General features: G+C 48.4%; 1 pseudogene; it reads left to right on the top strand.

Annotated features, from left to right (window-relative positions):
* LOC124656805 overlaps window positions 1-5,193 on the top strand; it is an 8,331-nt pseudogene extending 3,138 nt beyond the window's left edge.
* Window positions 5,194-9,325: the final 4,132 nt, after the last annotated feature.

Consider the following 9,325-nt stretch of genomic DNA (forward strand, 5'->3'; position numbering starts at 1 on the left):
TAAGAAGATTCGAGAGTCCACAATATATTAAGGAAAGTAGAGTTGTAATAGGAAGTGTTGTTTGTAATGCGGCGGGATGAGTTAGAAACCGTCCCGGACTACGTAACTTGTACAAAAGCGAAACCCTCGGCTCCGCCTCCTATATAAAGGGGGAGTCGAGGGACGAAAGATCATCGAATCATTGTTCACAAACCCTAGTTTTCATAATCGTCGAGTACTTTTCGGCTGAAACCTTCGAGATCTACTTGCCCTCTACTTCTAACTAAACCCTAGCCTATAATCCATAGGCATTGACAAGTTGATACCTTGTCACTCGCCTGGAGTTGAGGTACCAGCCTCCTCCAGGCAGGTTTGTGTCCGGCATGGCACCGGCCGGTTTTCCTCCACTAGGCGACGCGCGAAGTCGATGCGGACGTACCGCCCGATCCGTGGCTTCTTGCTGGACCGCGAGCCACTAGGCTCGTGGTCGTTCTTGGTCTTACGAAAGGGCCAGCATTTCTTCCCCATGGCATCGGTGGGGTGGATTGTATTGGCTCTGCCAATGGTGTGGTGGGGGAAATGGGCGCCAGCAGCCTCCCTTTAAGAGGCTCGGAAGCCATATCACCTTCAATATCCTGCCATTGCGACGCCGCCCAGCTGCGCACGCTCGCGGAAGCCGAGGCGTGCCATTAACGCGACCCTTAAAAGGCTGCAGCGCGCCGCCCATAAGTAATACCGCGGAAGACGAAGCAGCTGTGTCCCTGCTAGGTGGGCCCGTGCGAGGGCTGGGCGGACGACCACTGCGTCCGCGCAGCGTCCGCGAAGACGCAAACCTGGCGCATATTTGGGTTAGGTTTGCCTCGTCGCGGACGGTCCGGTTACTATGTGTCGCCCCGCTGAAGGTGGTACGAGACACATTTTTGGACAGGCGGGACCTTCCGTTTGTGTCGGGCCGCTGCCTAAGAGCAACTCTAACAGAGCCCGTAAACCACGCCGGGACCGTATTTTTCCGGCCGATTTACGGGTTCAGGTTGAAAGTGGCGCATAATAGAGACTGAACTTGCTATCCGGCCCGAAAATCTTTTTCAGGGGCCCGAAAAATTTCACACTCGACCTCTATTAATACAGACCGAAGAGCGGTTTACAGACCCAAAACTGAACGGGTTTCTCACCGCGCCGCCGTCCGTACAACCGTCTCCAGCCGCCGATTTCTAGCTATTTTACTGAAATTATGCATCACCGATCAAACATCCTGTCAGCCCGCTCTAATTTCAACCATGTCTATATCAATTCCCAATGAATTTTGCTAGCTAGGTGGTGTTCTTGAGGAGCTCGACGGAGCGGTTCGCTGGAACGGTGCATGGCCATGAATTCCCGACCAATTTCGACGAATCAGTTAGCTGGACAAGGCCGAGCTAGCTCGCTGGAGGAATCTGGCTTTGCTGCTTGCGCGAGGCCGAGCTGCGTGCACAAGACCGAGCTAGCTCGCTGGACGAATCTGATTTTGTTGCTATGCTTTGCTGCTAGGCGCTAGATGCTTTGCTGCTTAACGTGCATGTACTAGCTGCTTGCGCGTGTCTGCTTATTAGGTGATTTGCTTCTTGGCCGGCGGTGGCATGGGGAGATCTAGCCAGCGCGCACAGAATTCCTGTGAAGAAGATGATTACTTTTCGAATATTCAGTTTTTTAGTTTCAGTTTACAGGATCTGTTCTGCGCTAGCAGTTTTGCGATCCGTAAATACGTTTTCGGAAGACTGAAGTTAAATTTTTCGGTTGCACTTTTAGGAACTCTGCATGTCGTCAGAAAGCCAGAACCGCAGCGAGTAGAGAGAGGTCGACAAAACCTCTCCTAAGCCGCCACCGCCACCGGTCCCCTGCTGCTGCGCGCCGCCGTGCCGTGTCGCGGCGTCACCACCGGCGCCTCTATCTCCCCAAACTTCCACCTCCACCCCCCACCGAAACACTCCTGCCCGCCTCTTGGGCGCGCTGCCACCGCCGTGCCGTGCATCGGCGTCGCCGCCGGCGCCTCAATCCCCCAAACCCCCACCCCTTCCGAAACACCACCGCCCGCCCTTTGCGCGCGCCGCCGCGGCCGCCGCCACCGCCGTCCCCGTCCTCCCCCCACGGGGCACCGCGCGCGTTCCTGTTGTCTCCGCACCACCCCGTCCGCGGCATTGGCGGAGGCCATTGTGTTTCGAGGTATGGGCTAGGCTGGTCCCATCCAGCGATTCTCCCTGTCAAATCCACTTCCGGATGCGCGCCATCTCGATCCCCGCCCAGGAATCGCGTCTCCGATGCTCCTGCGGCGGCTGCAGCACCGCAAATGTGTCGCTGAATGCTGCAGACACGCCAGAGCTCCACCCGCGGAACCATCCTCTCGCTGCCACCTCTCCACACTCTCATCCGGATCGCTCCTCCAGCGGCGACGAGAGGCCCAGCTGCGCTCCTAGTGAAATCGTCCAGAAAACAAGCTGTGTTCCCAGGGAATTTGTTCAGAACAGAAGCTGTGCTCCTAGTCCTAGGGGGTTCATCCAGAAAAGAAGCTCTGCTCTGAGCTCTGCAGAGTCGTCCAGAATCTTCAGTGCCTCAAGAGGAGACCCGATGTTGCCCTGGCCTATTTCAAGGACACGGAGAGCGTCGGCTTCAGGCACGACCTGTCTACCTACGCGGAGATCATCGGCATCCTGTCCAGTTCGGGCCACTCGAGGATGCTGCTCTCCCTGCTCCGCGAGATCGTCTCGCCGACGCCCGCGGTGGCGGTCCTGAAATCCTGCCGCTCATGGATCATCTTAAAAGAACATGCGCCGCTTCAGATTCGCTCGTGTTTGCGACCAATTGCTTATTCACGGCATACATCACTTGCTACGATGGACAGGACACAATAGGGTTGATTGGTGACCTCTGCAGGCTTGGAGTTGTCCCGTCAGTTTGGGCTTGCAACGCGCTTCTCAAATTTGCAGCTGAACGTGGTGGCTCGGAGACTGTTTTATCAGCTTATGATCAGATGAAGCTCCTTGGGTTGGCTTCGGGTGCTCCTGCGTTGGGTATCATCACTAGGTCTCTTTTCCGAGAAAAGAAGACAGACACAGCATTTGAAGTATGGGCTGAGATGATTGTATCGGGGGCGAAACCAGATGTAAGTGGATACTCGTCTTTTTTAACTGGTCTGTGTGATTGCGGAAAGATTGATTTAGCTTATGCTATCCTGCAAGAGATCATCAGGGAGGGGATTCAAGTTGACGCCATGGCTTATAACAAGGTAATGGGTGCGCTATGCAAGGAAATGAGACTGGAGGAGGCTGAAAAGCTCTTAGAGAACAAGATCAGAGTAGGGTTCACCCCGGATATATATGGTTATAGCTATCTCATCCAGAGTTACTCCAAAGAGGGCAACATACTTAAGGTGTTGGATCATTATCAAGCAATGGTATACCATGGTCTCAAAACAGACTGCCGCATTGTGAGTTATCTTCTACAAAGCTTTACAAAGGTAGGCATGACATCTCATGTTACGGAGCATTTCCAGAAATTTAGAGATTCAGGAGTCCATCTAGATGGGGTTCTGTATAACTTTGCTATGAATGCCTATTGCAAGCTTGGGAACATGGATGAGGCGGTTAAGCTACTGGCAGAAATGAAGACTCACAGTCTGGCTCCTGACAGAATCCACTATACATGCCTGATCAACGGTTATTGTTTGAAGGGAGATATACCAAATGCACTGCAGGTGTTTGAAGAGATGCTGAAGGCCAATGTAAAGCCAGATGTGGTTACATATAAGATTCTGGCCAGTGGATTTTGCAGGAGTGGCCTTGTTACGGAGGTTTTTGACCTTCTAGACCATATGCAGGATCAAGGGTTAGAGTCTAATTCACTTATTTATGGTATAGCAATTGATGGATTTTGTAGAAGAGGCAACCTTAGTGAAGCGGAGGAGCCATGCTCCGGTGCTCCCCCCCTAAAGGAAGTTGAAGTGCTATAGTTGGTTATTTTCCTGTGTTGGGTCCACCGAAACCCATATATATCCAGCCCATGTATACCTTTCTATATTGATACGGTATGTGTACCTCACGTAAGAAAAAAAGAGGTCACGTGACCAGTTAATGATCTCATCCGCCTAAGTATCGCTCCACATCGTATAAAAACGAGGTACAACACAACGAGGGCCATACGAGCCTATACAGAGCTGTACGGACGGTGGACCGACACTAAAATTATGATCGTGCCCCCGCTGACGAACAGTTATAGAAAAATCTTGACCGTCGTTGTGTTTAACGCGCCTAGAAATTTTCCAGGGGAGGAGCACCGGAGCAGAAGTGGAAGCGGAGGTGTTATTTAATATAGTAGAAGAGAGAGGAATTGATCACATTGAAACATTGTACAGTTCAATGGTTTGCGGCTATTTACATTCAGGCTGGACTGATCATGCTTACATGCTTTTTCTTAGGGTTGCTAAGCAAGAAAAACTTGTGGATCATTTCTCAGGTTCAAAGTTGATAAATGACCTTTGTAGGGATGGAAATGCCCAGGGAGCTTCAACTGTATGTGGCATCATGTTAGAAAAGAATGTTGTTCCTGATCTAATTTCATATAGCAAGCTCATAGCAGCCTACTGTCAGACAGGAGATATGCACAATGCTCGTTTATGGTTGCATGATATGATTCAGCGAGGGGTTTCTGCTGATGTTATTGTATACACTGTACTAATGAATGGTTACTGCAAGGTTGGTCAGATGCAAGAAGCTTACACATTATTTGTTCAGATGACAAGTTTAGGTATTAAGCCCGACGTGGTTGCATATACAGTGCTACTGGATGGTCACCTAAAAGAGGATCTGCAGCTGGCAGGGCATTAGTAAGGAGAGAAGGAGCTATCTTCTTAGAGCAAAGCAGAACCGGTTGCTCAGCTCTATGAAAGAAATGGAAATTGAACCTGATGTACACTGTTACACTGTATTGATTGATGGGCAGTGCAAAGCAGATTATTTAGAGGAAGCCCGTGGACTATTTGATGAAATGCTGCAGAAAGGACTTTCTCCTGATCTTTATGCATACACCGCTCTTATAAATGGATATTGCAGCCAGGGAGAAATAGCGAAGGCGGAAGATCTTTTTCAAGAAATGGTAGATAGGGGAATAAAACCAGATGTATTGTCTTTTTCTGTCTTAAATCAGAAAATCTCGAGGCATAGGCGGGATCAGCCATATGTGTGATTTTCCTTCAGCTATGCCCACTGAAATCATGTCAGCAGCAAGGTAATATTAAAATTTTGAAAGCCACTTATTTTGGCATCTTTCATCTCTCTTTGGGTTATGAAGGAAAAATAACACCATGTTCATTATTTTCTGTTTTTTTCTTGATTGTTCTGACCTACACCAATGGGAATATTCACTTGCAGGAGCTGGCTATTACTTCAGATGAGGCTTTAAGTTTGGAGGACCTACCCAAACGCGCTGTGATTCTTGGTGGTGGGTATGGTTCTAGATATACCCTGTACCATAATATCCTTTTCTATATTCAAGTCATCACACTAGTTCTATTAAAAACATATCGATAGAAACATATTTCGTCATGTATTCATACTCTGTAGTGTACTGCATCGATTCTGGTATAATGATCTATGTGAGTTTTGCAAATGATTACTACAAACCTACTGTAATTGTAGATAAGTTATTTTTGGATATCTACGTAGATCTGCCTCTACATTTGCAGAAATCTGCAACTTCAAAGTTTTCATATGTTTATTTCGCCTCTATGCCATGCTAATTATTTGTACTGATAGCAAGATATTTGCATGAGTTCTATTCTGGTTAATGTATTACAATTTGCATTTATTTAGAATCTCTCTAAGTTTTGCAAATAAACCTCTCGATGCATTGTTCTGCTCAAACGGGTGCTGAGAGTAATGACTAACTTTGCCTTACTCATCTGCTTGATCTGAGCAGTATAATGATTTTTCTCAGGTTATTCCGCTCTGTAATTGTAGATAAGTTATTTTTTGTTTGGTTAAGTTGAACTATCTGTAAGGATAGATTATGCATTATGTGTTTGGATTACTGAAGACTTAATATGGCAGATGGAATTTGTTTTTTTGTCTGCAGTAGATCCTAGGTATATCACACAGTACCATGTATGTCGAGGAGCTGGCTATTACTTCAGATGAGGCTTTAAGTTTGAAGGAGCTACCGAAACGTGCTGTGGTTCTTGGTGGTGGGTATGGTTCTGGATATATCCTGTACCATAATATCCTTTTCTATGTTCAAGTCGTCACACCAATTCTATTAAAAACCTATCAATAGAAACACATTTCGTCAATTATTCATACCCCGTAGTGCACTGCATCGATTATGGTATGATGATCTATGCGAGTTTTGCAAATGATTACTACAAACCTACTGTTCTTGGTTAGGTTGAAATTTGGATATCTGCGTAGATCTGCCTCTACATTTGTAGAAATCTGCAAACTTCAAAGTTTTCATATGTTTATGTTGCCTAGATGTCATGCTAACAATTTGTACTGATAGCAAGATATTTGCATGGGTTTTTATTCTGGTTAATATATTACAATCTGCATTTAAAATATACATCGCCAAGATTGCGGCAACAGTGAACAATGATTTTGTTCTTTATCTTCTTCAGGTATTGTTACTTTTGCTTCTTATGAACCTATAGTACTACCTATGTTCGTTGATTGATCTCTTAAAACCGTATCACAAGGATTAAGTTGTTGTTCAAACTGATCTCTTTTAGATCAACTGTGTTCTGGCAAAGCATATAACAGGATATTTATTGTGGATACAAGCTAGTTAGTTGCGGCATATAAAAGGAAGGCTTGTGTGGCATGAGATCACATGTTCTTTGGGTTGAGGGAGTAGGTAGTAATGTGTATGTGCCTCTTTTTTTTGCCACAGGTCTGTGGAGTGGTAAAAAGTTGGGAGCCGGTCACAAATCCCATAGATGGAACTCGCACTGGATTTGACTTTTGCAAGTTTGAATCTGCCGAAGGCTCAACAAACTGACTGTTGATGGTCAAGAATTGGTGGTATGTCCTTGCTGCACGTCTTTTATGCTTGCATCTTTTGTAGTAAACTAGGATATATGATATCCTGGAAAGCAGATAACCCTATTTAGAGATGTTAGTTTCAGAATTGGGTAGATATTATGGTTTGTTAGTACACGACATATCTCATTTTGTAGATAATAGGATTACTTAATTTTCAAAAGTATCGTGGTAACAATAGTAGACATGCAATAATTGAATTGGGGATGATAGGCCTACAGCCTTTGGCGGCTTGAAGGATTTGGCAAGAGTGGTGGAGAAATGGCTTGGTGTGCCTCTCTATAGGCAGAAGGGCTGACAGGTATGCCCATTCGGCAGTGAGCGGAGAGAAGATTCTGTCATGTTGGGCCTTGGGGTATTTTTGTTATTTTACTTGTCTTGAAGGGTGCACCATTTTAGAGGCGGAAGGAAAGGAATGGCAGTTGGGCCCATGTGGCAGTGAGTGGATAGGATTCTGCCATGTGGGTCCTATGCACCTAGCCGCACTTCTGGTTTTTTTTACCCGGCTTCTTGGGCTTGTGTCTTTCTAGAGGCATAAGAAGGGATGATAGGCTTCATGCGGCAGTGAGTGGAGAGAAGGTTCTGCCATATGGAACCTAGGGGCATTTGGGCTATTTTACGCCGCACTAAGTGCTAAGAGCATCTCTAACAGAGCCCGTAAACACGCGAACTGAAATCCCCGAGTTCAGTCCACCGAACTCGAGTTTACGGGTCAGAAAATCGTTGGCGCAGAACAAAGCCCATAAACCAACCGCGATAGCAGCTTCCGAACCCGTAAAGGCATGGTTTATCACATAATTGGCATATGACGAAACTACCAAATGGAAACAACTCATGCATAGTTCATAGTTTTACATCAATCGACACAATCATCCCCGGTTTGATCGGTACCGGAGACTGCATCAATCCCCACGGCGGCCCAAGCTCGGCACAACGTCGCGTCTTATATTTCCGTGTAGTTGTTGGCCCTTCTTTTCTTCTTCTTTCCACCGGCCTTGATCTCGACCACACCTTTGTTGCCTTCATCTTCTTCCCCATTGTCCCCTTCTTCCCCTTCATCCGCGTCTTCCTCCCCATCTCCGCCCATCCCGAGGTCGAACGGAGCGAGTGGAGCAATGTTAACCTCATCTAAGAGCATCTCCACCGGCGCGCCCCATAGCGGCCCCGAAAGCGATTTGGGGCCGGCGTGGTTTTTGGGCTCGCGCTGGTGCACCCCAAAACGGCGCCGGCTAGTTTTCGAGCCCAATAGAATCGCCAGCATCCCCGAGCTGGCATTTTCGCGTAGGGCGCGAATCGGGCGGGCCGGTGCCTCGCGGCACGTCAGAAAATGAGCGTGGGCTCCGCCTGGCAGCCAGACACACCGATTTCCCCACCTCCTACCCATGCCCGAGCCGAGTCCCACCCCTCTAGATCGCCACCGCGCCGTCGCCGCCGCGCCTCCCTGCTTGCAATAGACACAACCGCCTGTCTAGGAACCGCCGTCCATCGACACGGCTGCCACCCCCTCGACCGGCGGCCTGTTTCACCCGGAACAGAGCTCGCCGCCACCGCGGCACAACCGCCCCGCCTGCAAGGTGTTCGTCAGATTGCCGCGATGGACAGCGACGACGAGATGATTGTGCAGCTGTTCACGGAGGAGCAGAACGCTGAGGCTGTCCGGCGGCAACAACATTAGCTGATTCTGACGAGCATGCTGCGCGTTCGCCAGCCTTTCTTCGTCGTGCCTTGGCGCGGCGGCTCAAAGCCAGGCAAGAAGAGGAACATCAACCGGCATCGTCAAGCCGGCGCAATGCTGCTTGATGCCGACTACTTCAACGACGACGCGACTCATTCGCCGAAGGAATTTCGGCACTGGTTTAGGATGAACAAGGCGCTGTTCTTGAAGATTGTCTACGGCGTCAGGGAGTACGACAACTACTTCATGGCCAAGCAAGATTGCACAGGGTTGTGGGGCTTCACCTCAATTCAGAAATGCAATGCTGCAATGCGCTGTCTTGCATACGGAGCTCTTCCAGATACAGCCAATGACTACCTACGGATGGCAGAGTCGACATGTACAGAGACTCTCTACAAGTTCTGCCAGAGCCGTCATAGCGGTGTTTGCTAAAGACTATTTGAGAGCACTAAGAGCAGATGATACAGCTCGGATCCTGCAAAAAAATGCAGCAAGAGGGTTTCCTGGGATGCTCGAAAGTATTGACTGTATGCATTGGGGCTAGAAGAATTGCCCTTTTGCTTGGCAGGGGATCTACAAGGGGGTGTCATTCTTGAGGCGGTGGCAGACC

This window comes from Lolium rigidum, chromosome 5, assembly GCF_022539505.1.
Source record: "Lolium rigidum isolate FL_2022 chromosome 5, APGP_CSIRO_Lrig_0.1, whole genome shotgun sequence".
Classification (NCBI taxonomy): Eukaryota; Viridiplantae; Streptophyta; class Magnoliopsida; order Poales; family Poaceae; genus Lolium; species Lolium rigidum.